Source organism: Aquarana catesbeiana, linkage group LG13, assembly GCF_042186555.1.
Source record: "Aquarana catesbeiana isolate 2022-GZ linkage group LG13, ASM4218655v1, whole genome shotgun sequence".
Classification (NCBI taxonomy): Eukaryota; Metazoa; Chordata; class Amphibia; order Anura; family Ranidae; genus Aquarana; species Aquarana catesbeiana.
In genome coordinates, this window is record NC_133336.1 from 213,302,723 (window position 1) to 213,319,315 (window position 16,593).

Genomic DNA, 16,593 nt, shown 5'->3' on the forward strand with positions numbered 1-16,593 from the left:
AAGTACACTCCCAATAAGTTGATAATTACTCCTCCCTGTAATCATGAGAAGAGGACCGGCCACCACAAAGATGGTTATTTAAAGACCCAAAAGTTGTACAATCAGATTACATAGTGTATGGTCTTGCTGAAAGGAATCTTTCTGTGAGAGCTGAGAATGGTCTTTCCCATTAGGGAGATTCCGCCTCTATATTTGCCCTGGTGACCATGATCATTGAAAGTAACTTCCCAAAATTTTGGGTTGTCACCAGAACAGGAATAGGAGGGAAAATCTTCCAATGGGGCCACCGAGGATATTCTCCCACATCCTCTTTTGGATATGGAACAGGAAGTGAAGGGAAATCTTATCACTAGGATGTAGACTCTCCTCCTTATTTTATCCAAAAACATAACAGAAAAGGTTTTTCCTTTAGTTCTCCTTTATTTAATTTGTAATTTTCATTCATTATTAATTTTCATTCCTTTGTATTTTATACGGTGGATTTGGTTGTTGCCGGGAGACGTAGCGGCACCTTCCGCAGCCGGCCTCACTTTTGGGGTTAAGGGTGATTGTATGTGGCGATGTGTTGCATCGGAATCCTCACAAATTCACTGTATTGTAATTCTCTGTCTTGGTTTTCATCCAAAGATTCAAAAGTCTTTATAAAAAAATCCAGATCCTGACCCTGAGAAGACACAAAGTATCATTCCTCCAATATACTGAATACACAACATTACATTGCACCCTTTTCATCCACCGAGCCTGGGAACTGCAACATAGAAAGGGGGCTTCTCCGCTGAAGAGTTCACCTGGGGCCCCAGAACAATGACACCCTGACACTTGGGGGCCCCAGAACAATGACACCCTGACACTTGGGGGCCCCAGAACAATGACACCCTGTCACTTGGGGGCCCCAGAACAATGACACCCTGACACTTGGGGCCCATAGAACAATGACACCCTGACACTTGGGGCCCATAGAACAATGACACCCTGACACTTGGGGGCACCAGAACAATGACATCCTGACACTTGGGGGCCCCAGAACAATGACGCCCTGACACTTGGGGCCCCCAGAACAATGACACCCTAACACTTGGAGGTCCCAGAGCAATGACACCTTGAAACTTGGGGGTCCCAGAACAATGACACCCTGACACTTGGAGGTCCCAGAACAATGACACTCTGACACTTGGGGCCCCCAGAACAATGACACCCTGACACTTGGGGGTCCCAGAACAATGACACCCTGACACTTGGGGGTCCCAGAACAATGACACCCTGACACTTGGGGCCCCCAGAACAATGACACCCTGACACTTGGGGGTCCCAGAACAATTACACCCTGACACTTGGGGGTCCCAGAACAATTACACGCTGACACTTGGGGGGCGCAGAACAATGACAACCTGACAGTTGGGGGCCCCAGAAAAATGACAACCTGACACTTGGTGTCCCAGAACAATGACACTTGTGGGTCTCTATTATAATGTAAATGATATTCTTACTTTGAGAGTATTCAGCTTCAGATATTCCTTCATGTCATTTGCTTTAATAGCTTTCGTATTTCCTTCCTTGCTTGCGATCATATTAAATTCTTCAACCAATCTCTGTATACTATTCTCCAGCAACAGGGCCTGTACAAACATATGAGGAGGTTCCATCATCTGATCTCCAACCTCCCCATCCACTAATATTATTATTATACATTTATATAGCACTGACATATACTGCAGTGCTGTACTGAGATCACGGAGTCAATCACATTAATCTCAGTACCAGAGGAGCTTACACTCTAATGTTGCCTCCCCCACAATCACAGTTTTCTATGCCTCCTATTAATAACAATTGTATTATTGTCCTCAGCAATGAGGAAAGGTAGGTACTCCGCTTGGTAATGAGAAGAGGTAGGTACTCCCTTGGTAATGAGGAAAGGTAGGTACTCAACCTGGTAATGAGGAAAGGTAGGTACTCACTCTGGTAATGAGGAAAGGTAGGTACTCCCCTTGTATAATGAGGAAAGGTAGGTACTCACCCTGGTAATGAGGAAAGGTAGGTACTCTCCTTTTATAATGAGGAAAGGTAGGTACTCACCCTGGTAATGAGGAAAGGTAGGTACTCCTCTTGTATAATGAGGAGAGTTAGGTACCCCCCCTGGTAATGAGGAGAGTAGGTACTCCTTGTGGTAATGAGGAGAGGTAGCTATTCCTCCTGCTAGTGGAGATGAGCACAACTGTATATATATATTTTTTATTATTATTGTTGTTTTTTTTTTTCTCAAGGTATGTAAACTTATGAGTACAACTGTATATATATAATGTATAAAAGGGAATAATGTATTATATATGAGAAAATAATACATAATAATCTGTATAGAAGGAAATATAATATATAAAGGGGTTATAATGTAAATAATAATCTGTATAATAATATATACAATATATAGGGGCCACAAAAGGGGTGCCTGTGACTTCAAGGCACATTCCATTTAAAGGGAGACCTCACTGACTGTGTCGGGGTTCAAGGTTTGCCCACTGAGAGGCTCACACTTCCAAATTGCTCCCCTAGTTCCCCCCCCCCTTTTTCTAAACCTAACATCTTTTGAAGGGCCCCCCGAGTCTGGGAAAATCCACTGTTCCTGGATCCTAGCTCTGCCCACTGGATGATGTCACCAGAGCCTGCACCCTGAGCCAAAAAGCACTGTAACAGTCCTGCTGAATTCACTGCTGTAGTGGATTTTATAAATGCACTGGGTGCATCCTTTCTGACTAGAGCATAGGTGCAGAACTTTCTGGAAAACCTTCATCCAGGAATTGGTTTTCCTCAGCAGGGAATGAAGGAGCGCCATGAGGTATGGATGGGGGAGGGGGGAGGATAGTTATTGTATGATCTATTGTTCCCCCCACAGGCTGGAGGTTGTCACATTAATTAATGATGTAATGTGGATAGGGGGGAGGGGCACCTCAAACTTTCAGCATTGAAATGCGCCCCCTAGAGCGTGGTCCGGTGTGACTGAGGTTTCATAATGGGTCAGGTGCGTCACATCTGCGCCACCAACATTGACAGCGGCGGTGTTCCAAGCAGTTGCTTCACTGAGGCTGGCTCCGCCCCATTGCAGTGTGGGAACGGGCGCTTTACCACAATGCAGCACCAAGAACATGTTGCACGTCGGGGTGCCACAGCACCATTCACATCTGTGCATTTCTGGTACATGTGCGCAAAAAGTGTGAATGCGCAAAAAAAGTTAAATAATTGTGTATGGCATCCTAAAAGCAGGCAGCAGACGTGTGTTTTTTGTGTGCAACAAAATGAGCACCGAACTCACCAAAAACTAGCGTGGAGCTTGACGCCTAAAAAGATGCCGGGGTTGGATAGGAAGGAAGGAGCGCCCGGTGTCCAGAGAAATGCAACTGCCATAGTATGGTTCATAGGTGTTTAATATCAGTGGTAACATGAACATCAAGACAACGCATTTCAGGGAAAGGACTCCCCCCTTCTTCAGGGCTGCATACTAGTGGATGGAGGTGATTCCCAGGATGGGTACATTAGTCAGAAGATTTCAGAAAGCTGGGGGTGTCGGCTATAGGTGCAGGGGCAGCAATGAAAAGGGGCGGGGGCATTTTTCAGCACATTTGTTGTATGCAGGGTGGGTCATTCAAGTGAACCGGCTGCCCGGCTGGATGGCGGAAACCTGCGGAGTGACCCTTTTACCATAAACAGACAACGAATGTGGGGTGGTGGTCACCACGTGAGATTTTGGGATTATTCGAGTTTATTCTGCAGCCAAACGCCTAGGAGAGTGGCTCACAGCCCAGCCATGTGTCCCGACCACAGGACCGTACCACATTATGGCCACTAGATGGGGCTGAGTATCATAGGGAATAAGTATGCTCATCAGCTCAATCTAGTGTGAATTGATGGAATACCGCATTATGGCCACGAGGTGGGGCTGAGTATCATAGAGAATAAGTATTCTCATCAGCTCCATCTAGTGTGAATGGGGGGAATACTGCATTATGGCCACTGGATGGTGCTGAGTATCATAGGGAATAAGTATTCTCATCAGCACCATCTATTGTGAATGGGAGGAATATTGCATTATGGCTACTAGATGGCGCTGAGTATAATAGGGAACAAGTATGCTCATCAGCACCATTTATTCTGAATGGGGAAATACCGCATTATGGCCACTAGATGGTGCTGAGTATCATAAAGAATAAGTATGCTCATCAGTAGGGATGAGCCGAACACCCCCCCAGTTCGGTTCACATCCAGAACATGTGAACAGGCAAAAAATTAGTTTGAACATGCAAACACGGTTAAAGTCTATGGGAAACAAACATGAATAATCAAAAGTGCTCATTTTAAAGGCTTATATGCAAGTGATTGTCATAAAAAGTGTTTGGGGACCCGGGTCCTGCCCCAGGGGACATGGATCAATGCAAAAAAAGATTTAAAAATGGACGTTTTTTCGGGAACAGTGATTTTAATAATGCTTAAAGTGAAACAATAAAAGTGTAATATACCTTTAAATTTCATAGCTGGGGGGTGTCTATAGTATGCCTGTAAAGGGGTGCATGTTTCCCGTGTTTAGAACAGTCTGACAGCAAAATGACATTTCAAAAGGAAAAAAAGTCATGTAAAACTACTATCGCTAGCGCCGGCTATAATGAATTGTCGGTCCGGCAATACACATAAAAGTTCATTGATAAAAACGGCATGGGATTTCCCCACAGGGGAACCCCGAACAAGAATTTTTAAAAAATGCGTGGGGGTCCCCCAAATTCCATACCAGGCCCTTCAGGTCTGGTATGGATATTAAGGGGAACTCCGTGCCAAAAATTTTTTAAAAATGGCATGGGGGTCCCCCTCAAAATCAATACCAGACCTGAAAGTATGGATTTTAAGGGGAATCCTGCCCCAAAATAAAAAAAATGGCGTGGGGTCCCCCCAAAAATCCATACCAGACCCTTATCCGAGCACACAACCTGGCAGGCTGCAGGAAAAGAGGGGGAATGAGAGAGCGCCCCCCTCCTGAACCGTACCAGGCCACATGCCCTCAACATTGGGAGGGTGCTTTGGGGTAGCCCCCCAAAGCACCTTGTCCCCATGTTGATGGGGAGAAGGGCCTCATCCCCACAACCCTTGCCTGGTGATTGTGGGGGTCTGCGGGCGGGGGGCTTATCGGAATCTGTAAGCCCCTTTTAACAAGGGGACCCCCAGATCCCGGCCCCCCTGTGTGAATTGGTAATGGGGTACAAATGTACCCCTACCATTTCACAAAATAGTGCCAAAAAGATTAAAAAACACAAGAGACAGTTTTTGACAAGTCCTTTATTAATTTCTTCTTCTTTCCGCTTCTTCTTCCGCTGGTCTTCCTTCAGTGTTCTTCTTCTTCCTCCATCTTCTCCTTCTCCATCTTCTTCTTCTGCTCTTCTCATCCCGCATCTTCCTCTGGCTTCTTCTCCGCTCCGTCTGCACGATCCGCCTCAGTGGGAGTCTTCCACCGTGTGACGCTTCGAATCTTCTGACACTTCTTATATTACAGAGGGCGGGGCCTCCCGGTGACCCCGCCCTCCTCTGACGCACGGGGACTTCACGGGATTCAGTGGAATACCACATTATGGCCACTAGATGGAGCTGAGTATCATAGGGAATAAGTATTCTCATCAAAGCACACTAGTGTACATGGGGAAAATACTGCATTATGGCCACTAGATGGCGCTGAGTATCATAGTGAATAAAGTACACTCCTCAGCTCCATCTTGTGGTCATAATGATGTACTTTCCACATCCACACTTTTTTTGGCACAGTTAGCCGGATTCATCTTTAAAATAAGTCTAGACATAATTGTTTTTAAATGGGGAACAAATGTATTAATTTATTATATAGCTGAGCCCCCCACCTTTGAACTGCACAATGAAAAAGTATTTTGAGGTTCTGATCTCTGAATATGAAGAACAAAAAACTTTATCAGTGAGAAGCCTCAGAAGGAAGCTGACATGCTATAATTGTATGTTAGGTTGGGGGGGCAGCAACGTCCTCTGAGAGCAATTATACAGCATTATGTGATCTGCAATCACTTCCATCCAAAAGCTTCTCTTATAGATGATGACAGAAATCGGTCTGTTAGAATATTACAGATCCTCGGCTTTCATGGTCGCCTCTTCTCTGGTTTACTAGATGTCATCAATATCCATATTCTGTGTCAGCATTGGATTGGTTGACAGCCAGGGAACCGGCAACTTCTGATAAAGTTCACTTTAATGCTCTGAGGCTCTAATGCTGATGACGTGTCCCTACCCACCGACACGTTTTACTCATTATGAGACAAGTGAGCTTAGCGTGGGAATTTAACTTCATACGTAACGTTGGCACCAAACTGGCGTCAGATTCTGCGGACGGAGAGATTGTTTTAATTGTAAAAATTTATTATAATTATTATAGAAAAAAATCAGACAAAACTCAACCCTTTTGATCAATGAATGGAAGGATAATGGGCCGACTCAGAGAGAGACTCTGGGGCCATCTAGTGGTCAGTATGCAGAAGGCAGAAACCCTGTGTTGGCGAATATACAGAATATACCTCTCATTATATATAGGAATCAACTGCGGTATATGTCAGAGCTATATGACTGTATAATAATAATAATAGTGTGTGACTGTGGGGGAGGGGATATTCGAGTGTAAGCTCCTCTGGTATAGAGAATAATGTGATTGGCTCAGTGATCTCTGTACAGCACAGCGCTATATGTCAGAGCTATATACATACATATACATATTTGTGTGTGTATGTCTATATATATATATATATATATATATATATATATATATATATATATATATATATATATATATATATGAAAAAGTCCAAGAGGTTGCTGCACTTAAAATCTTTCAGTTGCTTTATTTCATATAGTCTTGAGGAAAAATTATAAAGCAAGCATAATCATTCCAGACAAAATCATGGCAATAAATGGCTATACAATACAGATATGAATGGATTACGTTTCGGGCTAGTATGCTTACGCCCTTCCTAAGATCCGTCAAAGCATATCTTAGGATTTCACTACACTCATTCATTTAAATACAAATTAGTAGAATACATCGCACGTGGAAACAATAGAAACAATATGATTAATTAATTCAACCCACATAATATTCATCATCTATGTGGATACCTGTTTTTTGTACCATAGACACAAAAACTAGCAAATAGCAGCCGATATCTCTATCTCTTCATTCTTATTCTTCAATATGTTTTATAAACCTATGAAAAATACATACATAGATAAAATAAGTATGTCCACATAAAAAATTCTTTGTTGCAAAACATTTTTACGTTCTTTTTTTAGTTTAAATAATCAATTGTAGATTTATGTTGTTAAACAAACAAATAAAGATCCAAATCAACATTTAAACCATATGGGGCAATGGTATTTAAAAATGTTATATCCAGTATACCTCTCTTTTCCTTAAAATCATTTCACAGTTTCCTCCCCTCCTATTTTTCTCTATTCCCTCTAGGACCATATATTTTAATTGTGATACATTATGTCCAAATTCCAAAAAGTGTCTCACCAGCGGTGAGATTGAATATTGATTGTTTGTGATATTGAATTGATATTGATATTGAATAATGTGATATTGAAAGTTTGTATAATACCATCCCCCACAGCAAAGGTTATTGAAGTAGTGAGAAATCATCTAATTGAAAGAGGTCCCTCTTATAATAAGTGCAATGAATTCGTTCTAGAACTTCTCGATTATATCTTAAGACACAATGTCTTTGTGTTTAACTCCTCCCACTACCTCCAGGTGCAGGGGGTTGTGATGGGGACCAGGTGTGCCCCATCGTATGCCAACCTGTACCTGGGGGGGTGGGAGAAGGATGTATTTTCCAGGGACGACTCTGCCCACCTTATGGAGAAGGTCATTTCATGGTACAGGTATATAGACGACGTGTTGATTTTCTGGTCTGGTTCTGAGGTAGAGTTGAATGATTTTCTGAGATTGATCTCTATTAATGATTTCAATCTCAGATTTACCATGGAATACAGTAAAACTGCAATTAATTTCCTTGACTTGACTATTTCCATTAATGTCAATGGAAAATTGAATTCCTCACTTTACAGAAAACCCTCTGCTGGCAATACAATTCTCCATGCGGACAGCTCACATCCAGATTCGCTGTTGAGGAGTATCCTTATAGCCAATATCTGCGACTCAAATGCAACTGTAGTAAGGATTCAGATTTTCAAGTAGCTGCAAAGGACCTGTATAGAAGATTGCTCTCTCGGGGTTATAATCACTCATGCCTCAAGAGGGCATATAATCGGGTTAAGGTCCAAAACAGGGATTCCCTAATATTCTCAAAAAAAACCCTGAAAAAAATAAACACAGTCAGATTAATTATTCGCTATTCTAATCAACACAGCGAGATCAGAAGAATCTTGACTAGATTCTGGCCCCTCCTATCAGCTGATCCAATAGGCAGGAAATGCATAAATTCATTTCCAGAGATAACGTTCAGACGGGTTCCTTCATTAAAGGATCGTTTAGTTCATAGCCACTTTACTGAAGCTTCTTTTGACAACAACCCAACCAACATAGGCATTTCCCCATGTGGAAAATGTGATATTTGCAACTTTGTAGATAACAAATCCTGTTTCCTGCTTCCCAACGGGAAGTGGCATTCGATTAAATTCAAAGTAACCTGCCAAACTCCAGGTGTAATCTACCTGGCTCAATGTGTCTGTGGCGGCTTTTACGTTGGCAAGACAAAGCGACCATTTTTCAAACGGATAAGGGACCATATAAAACCTATTTTTAAAAAACAAATGAACACCGCCATAGGCAGACACGTTGGTACATGTCACAATTTCAATCAATATACCATCAAATTCCTGGCTTTGGAGCACAGCGTCGGCAGCGTCGATCGTACGCTGCTCCAGCTCGAGGCCCGCTGGATATACACCCTCAGGGCTACTGTTTTCCCGGGTTTAAATGAGAGCTTAAGCTATAAGTCCTTCCTGTGAATCTGCACAGTGATCTTTGTAAAATTTATTTTAATTTTTGGTCACCCCTTTATTTGTTTCTCACCCTTTCCCCGCCCCCCCTCCTTTATTGGTTTCTTTTATTTTTCCAATTAAGTTCTATATATTACCCCCTATTTTGTTATAGATTTAATATACCTAGATGTATGTAATTCCCAATTTCTTTACATGGTTATTGTATAACAAATATCCATACTAGCTGTAATTTGTGTGTAATTTCTTGATTTATTATTATGGGTCTTTTTTAAGCGCTCTGTCTCTTTGATTCACTGATCGGATCGTAGTGTATGTGGTCCTCTCCTCTCCGATCAGCTGCCCTTTTGATTTCCCTCAGCCTGTTTGTTCTCGGCTCCCTTCCTCCATTGGTTTCAGCGGGGCCTATCCCAACCACACGGACGCCCGTGGCACATCCTTGTGATGTGCCCACTTGCGCCGCGCCTCCTGAGGGATCAGAACATCAGTGGGTCACGTCTGTGCTTTGCTTCCCACCCCTGCAACCCGGGCTCCGCGGAAACACAGTCGGAATCGGCATGCATTACACTGTGCATGTCGGTTCTGTGTGGGACCGCGGTGCTCCATGGGACTTGTAGTAGGATGGGATCTCCGGCTCCTCGGGCATGCGCACTGGCGCCTACACATCCGCATCGAGCTGGTGATGTCACACGCCAGCTCGATGGGGGACAGCATTTAAGCCGGCTAATCTGACAGTGCAATATGTCAGCACCGGAGGGTGGAACTCTTTTCCCAGCAGTGTCAGTGACTGGTAAGTTTACCACACACTGCTCTAAAACCAGACGCTTTTCCCTTCCATTTTTCCTATCATCTTTAGTCTACTCATCTGCTACCCAATACCTAATGGTCTTTTATATTTAGTGCAAAAAGCACCTAAACTGCTGATCTGCTTCCCCTATATGTATTTACTGAGACAATGTGTCCATTATCATCCGGCTAGTTACACTGGATGATCTCTGTCTAACCGTTATTATCATTTGATCTCTATGCTATATTCCTTTTCATCTACACTTCCCAGTCTTTCTAATTTCTGTTATTCTCAGCATTCTCTATTATCTTATCACTTTATCTCTGCTTTATTCGCTAGCATTATTGAACCATCCCCTGTAACTACCACCTAGCAGGAGTTTGGATGACCGCCTCCGTTCCACAGGTGCTGTTCTGAATAATTTATAGAGTAAGTGCCTAATGGCTTTTTGGGTTTCTTTAGCTAACTAGAGCTTCCTTTGCCCACCTCTTGCGAGTCTTTACTAGAATTTTAACAAACAAAATTCATTTTTCACTCCGTTGATATTTATATATTTAGCCATACATTTACCTCCCCTACATTAATAAATAGCCCATTTTGATACATTGTATTCTGTATTCTATATAAAGTTCTACCTTTCTGTCCCCTGTGGTTGCACATTCGGCCTTATCGCTGTTCCAGTTCTGGTTGGTGAATGTGGGGACTGACTGAGCTTTGGGTCATTATGGGGGTAAGCCCCCTAACAGTGCTGTTTCAAAGAAGACACTGCGCTAGTTTTTCAATAATTATGTATATTTGTATTTCTCTGCAATTTACAATGAATGCTATTTTGTAATTCTCTATATTTTCTTAGAATCTATAGGAGTGTTGGATGATACCACTTTTCAGTTTGCATATCCCTTGAAAAAGCGACACTGCGAAACATGTCGGGCTAGTATGCAACTATATCATCTTCCAAAATATATGTACACTCATATCCCACCTGACCACTGTGACTCAATATTGAGATTTTATGAATTATGTACAAATTGTATGTTTTTTTAATGGTTAAATTAAAATTTTGGTTCTTTTAAATTTTCTATGCTCAGCTTATTTGCACCGTAAAAATCCCTTTATCTTTCTTACCATTTATAAATATCCCTAAGTTGTGTTTCCAGCTTGGTTATCAGCGGAACCACATTAACTTTGACAAGCGTTGAAGTTTTGTTGGTGATAGTAATTCCTAAATACGTAATACTGCCTTTGCTCCAGGTGTAGGGTAGCTGTGACTGTAGAGCAGCACGTGTCGAGGGTGTTATTCCTACGTCCAGTATCAATGATTTAGAAAAAATAATCTTATAATAAGAAATATTCCCAAAGTCAGTAAGTATTTTGTGGGCTTGTTTTATAGACTTGAGCGGATTGGTCAGAAGTAGGATTACATCATCCGCAAAAAGATTGATAGTATGTGTGCTAGTACCAAGCTGGAAACCTGTAACCGAGGGGTGTGTTCTTATCGCTTCTGCTAAGGGTTCAATCATTAAGTTGAATATGGTCAGAGATAGGGGGCACCCCTGTCTAGTACCATTGGTAATATTGAATGGTGTAGATAGAAAGCCAGCTGAGTAAACCTGTGCTGAGGGACATGAATATAGGGCCATAATGGCCTGTAATATGGGGCCTCTGAAGCCAAATTTGTTCAGGGTCATTTCCATGTAGGTCCAGTGGACTCTGTCGAATGCCTTCTCTGCATCAATAGATAGCAGCAGAGAAGGCGTTCGATTTTTCTCAGCACAATGTATCACATTAACAATTCTCCTGGTTGCAATCAAGGTTTGTCTCCCCCTCACAAAACCCATCTGGTTGCCGCTTTATAATTGTGGGGATAATATTTGTTAGTCTTTTGACTAAGAGTTTGGCATAAATTTTGGTATCCGAGTTGAGAAGGGAAATTGGTCTAAAGTTGTCCGGAGTGTTGGATTCTTTGCCTGGTTTCGGTATTGTAACTATTTGTGCCTTCAGCATTTCTTGAGGTAAGGTGGCAGACTCAACAGCTTTGTTATATACTGTGGAGAGATGTGGAGAGAGGGTGCATTTAAATAGTTTAAAATATTCGTTAAAAAACCCATCAGGTCCAGGAGATTTCCCGTTTGGAAGCGTGTTAATAGTTAGTTCTATTTCCTGGATTGTAATTGGTGCATTTAAGGCTTCAAGTTGGTGCTCAGTGAGAGTAGGTAGGTTTATGTTCTGCAGGAATGTTTGAATGTGTTCTGCGGTCGGTTGGGGTGTTTTGGGATCATTAATTAGGTTATATAATGAGCTGTAGTAATCAGCAAATTGATTCGCTATGTCTTGTGGATTTGTAATTTTGTGGGATAACGTAGGATGTTTAAGGTATGTAATCCTTGTCTTTGAACGGATTGCCTTAAGTCTGTTTGCTAGGTATTTGCCTGCTCTGTTGGTGTTTGTTTAATGGGTTAGACGTAGGCGCCTAGGATGTTTGTCGTATTGTTGAGACAGTAGTTCTCTAAGTTTCTCTCTGAGGCTATTCAGAGTGTCAGATAGTGGTAATGTAGGCGCTATCTTGTTTTTGGATTCTAAATCATTAATTGATTTTAGAATGTCATTAAGCTGCTGTCCCCCTTTTTTTTCAAATAAAATAAAAACGATGCAGCGCTAAAAATGAGCAATAAGTGAAAAAATCAGAAACATGTAAAAAGAAAATGCATGTATATATATATACCACAGTGTATCATAATGTATCATGGAAAGTGCTATTGATAATTCATTCATCAAAAATTGAGAAAAATTATTAGAGTATAAAGTAAAAAAACTTATGAAATATACAATAATCACAATATATGAAATAGTCCCATCACACACAGTGCAAAAAGAATATATAAAAAAGTCCATAAAGTAATCCAGGAGCTGATCCCCAAAAAAAACGTAGTGAAAAGAATCCAGACTTTCAAGAGTTAAGAACACCCAAGTGAGTAATGAGGCTCCTTACCGACTACACTGACCACACAGGTGGTCACAGCAAGCATTAGGGAATACTAAGGTCTCCCAACAACCTATACCGGCATCTTGCAATAAGGCTGGATCTGCATTTGCTCAGGAGATATAAATAGAAAAAACTCCTATAGTGTAATCGTTCCACTTATAGATTTAATGAAAGAAGAAATACACTTACAGACGGATCCGGTCACAAAGGCAATGGTAAACAGCAAAGGTAAGCGTATCACGGCGTGATGCGCTTACCTTTGCTGTTTACCATTGCCTTTATAGGTGATTAATACGGTTATGCTCCTGATGAGTGGCTATAAGGTCCCGAAACGGCGTAGAGCTTACAACTACCGTTATTCATACACCATTATTAGCTATGTATGGACGTTCCATTGTTATTGTATTTTGTTTTTGACACTTTTTTCTAGTGACACTGCGTGCCACATATTTATTGTTATGCATTTTTTATTCATATCCTCATATGTTTACATAGAAGTCCTTGTTGGAATGTATTTTATGATTGAATACAAATTATATTTATTGAGCTATGTTCCTACAAATGTAAACTTATGAATTTATGTATTACCTCATATTAAAAATTGAAACTTTATTCTAGTTTGACTTCTGCTCCCGTGTGCCTCACTCAAAGTCCCACATCCTTTTTCTTTTTTTTTTATTATTGAACCGGGATGGAGGAGGGGTATGAAGGGCCCCACTATCCTCATTTAAAGTCCCAATACTGTTTATTTCTCTCCTTTTAATCAAATAATTAGGGATGGAGGCACACGGCTTGCACTTTCAAGTATTATATCATTTAATTTTCAGATTTTTTATTTTTTTAATTTAATTTAATTTTGATGTTTATCCAGTATTTCCCCATTTCACACCTTGATTGCCCCTATATGGAGTCAATCATTAGTAAGGCCCCTTTCACACTGGGGCGGTAGGGGGCATCGGCGGTAAAACAGCGCTATATTTAGCGCTGTTTTACCGTGGTATTCGGCCGCTAGCGGTGTGGTTTTAACCCCCCCGCTGGCGGCCGAAAAAGGGTTAAAACCCCTCGTATAGCCCAGCTATAGCCGCAGTATTACCGCCGTATAGCCGCGCTGTCCCATTGATTTCAATGGGCAGGAGCGGTTTAGGAGCGGTGAATACACCGCTCCTTCACCGCTCCAAAGAGGCAGCTGACAGGAGAATTTTTCTTCTCCTGCCAGCGCACCGCTTCAGTGTGAAAGCCCTCGGGCTTTCACACTGAACAAACAGCGGAGGCTGTTTAGGGGCGGTTTGCAGGTGCTATTTTTAGCGCAATAACGCCTGCAAACGCCCCAGTGTGAAAGGGGTCTAAGTCATCTCAGGTGTTTTGCCCCTTTATAATTCAGTGTTTGCAGTTGTGTCCGTGCACTGTTGGTTCTGGCTGCTGTCTGTCTTGGCCTGCCCTTTCTGCCACACTCCAGAGCTGCGACGTGTACTGGGGATCCCCCCTCCGCCTTGTTGTGATGTGGGGTGGGCGGGGCCTCCTCCACTGCGCGTCGACGTCATGCCTTCCGCGCCGGCTGTTCAGCGTCTTTATGACGCCCCATAGCGGCAGCCAGGGGCGTTGCTAGATGGCAAAAAGACCAGGGGCTTCAGCCCGAAGTCCAAGGCCGGAAACGGGGGGGGGGTACACGTGACGCAGGCCTTTTTTTTTTTCCGGCTGGACCTTGACCTACCTGACCTACATACACTGACCTACCTACACTGATGGTAGTGACCTACCTACACTGACCTACATACACTGACCTACTTACACTAATGGTAGTGACCTACCTACACTGACCTACCTACACTGATGGTAGTGACCTACCTACACTGACCTACATACACTGACCTACTTACACTAATGGTAGTGACCTACCTACACTGACCTACCTACACTGATGGTAGTGACCTACCTACACTGACCTACCTACACTGATGGTAGTGACCTACCTACACTGACCTACCTACACTGACCTACATACACTGACCTACTTACACTAATGGTAGTGACCTACCTACACTGACCTACCTAGACTGATGGTAGTGACCTACCTACACTGACCTACCTACACTGATGGTAGTGACCTACCTACACTGACCTACCTACACTGACCTACCTACACTGACCTACATACACTGACCTACTTACACTAATGGTAGTGACCTACCTACACTGACCTACTTACACTGACCTACATACACTGACCTACATACACTGACCTACTCACACTAATGGTAGTGACCTACCTACACTGACCTACCTACACTGATGGTAGTGACCTACCTACACTGACCTACCTACACTGACCTACCTACACTGATCTACCTAAAAATTCCTAAGCTGACTGGGAATGTTTTACCACAGCCATAATATGAGCCAGTCCCTTGTGGTTCTTCCTGCAAGCACACATTGCTAGAATCCACCTCAGCTACTACTTCCACCATGATCAGCCGATGCCATAACAAAATGGAAGCAGCCCATCGCTGCACAAAGCTGCCTCACACCTGATGAATAGAAACAGTGCTGCTGCCTCAAACATTCCAAGTATTATTTCATATAAAAAAAACAGCCCGTACACTGGCATACACTGACCTACCTCCACTGATATTTCCATACACTGTGTCTGACCTACCTCAGCTGTGGTGTGCGGTGTCACAGCACAGCAGCCAGGCAGTCAGAGGAGGAGGAGGAGGACCCGAGGAGGAGAGGAGAGCGGGCAGCCCGAGCGCAGAGCGGGTATGTGGAGTGGCGGCCACATTGTAATTCCCGCCTTCTGGAGCCTGCAGCGCCTATGATGGACGTCACACGTCCCGCGGTCCCATCATTGGACCAGGGGGACGTCCATCATAGGCATTGCAGGCTCCAGAAGGCGGGACCTGCTATGACACTCGGCCAAACTCGGCGGCGCTCGGGATCAGATCGGTCCCGGCGCTCGCCGCTCGGGGCTTTCAATTGTGAGCTGCATGCCTGAGGCTCGGGGCTTTTCGGGGGCACATTCGGGGCTTCAGCCACGTCTAGCCACCCCCTCCCGACGCCCCTGGCGGCAGCATGTTTTCCATCTCCAGCGCTTGGTGGGGTCGGTTTGGCGCTCACGCTCTGCCAGCTCGGTCGCCTGGCTGGCAGGTCTGCAGCGCCTCCCGGTCCCCCTTTGGTTTGCTGGTTGCATGACATTGGGGGTGTGCTCTGTGGCAACACTCCCCGCTTTGGCTTCTCCCAGTGAGGTGTCTCTCAATTCAGGCTTCATCCGTACACCATAAAGCAGCCACACACTTTTGGCAACCATGCCCCTACTCCCTCCTTCACAGGTATGGTCGGTCTCTTTCTTGACTATCTTGGTCGTTTCTCTCATATTCCACTCTCTCTTTTTCAAAACTTCTTTTCACTTTTTCATTTTTCTCTTTCTCTTTTATTCACTCTTTTCACTCCAACCCATTCTCACTGCTTCATACTCTTTTTTTCCATTTTTTCACATTATTCTCACCTATTTACTTCGTGTTTTTGTTTTTCCAGGTCTTTTTCTTCACAGCTATGGTCTTTCTTCACCTCTTTTTCTTTCACTCAGTTTCCCTCTTTTGTTTTACCATCCCCCTTCCCTGGCTTTTTTCTGTACTATCTTGGTTATTTCTCTCATATTCTATTCTCTCTTTCTCGAAACCTTTTTTTCTTTTATTTTTCCTTTTCTTTCTTTTATTCGTTGTTTACTCCAACCTATTTTCACTGCTTCATATTCTCCTTTCATTTTCTCATATTTTCACACTATTCTTACCTATTCACTTCGTGTTTTTGCTTTTCA

The 16,593-nt window shown here is 43.1% G+C and overlaps 1 long non-coding RNA gene across 1 annotated transcript in view; it reads right to left on the reverse strand.

The window, feature by feature from the left end:
- Positions 1–1,486: 1,486 nt before the first annotated feature.
- The window catches only part of LOC141116359 (uncharacterized), an 80,860-nt gene continuing 65,753 nt past the window's right edge, over positions 1,487–16,593 (reverse strand). Inside the window, exons 2-3 of the long non-coding RNA XR_012237027.1 lie at positions 7,162–7,250; positions 1,487–1,616 (exon numbers count right to left, since the gene is read on the reverse strand). This is a non-coding gene — a long non-coding RNA (uncharacterized lncRNA). The remainder of the gene's footprint in view (positions 1,617–7,161; positions 7,251–16,593) is intronic.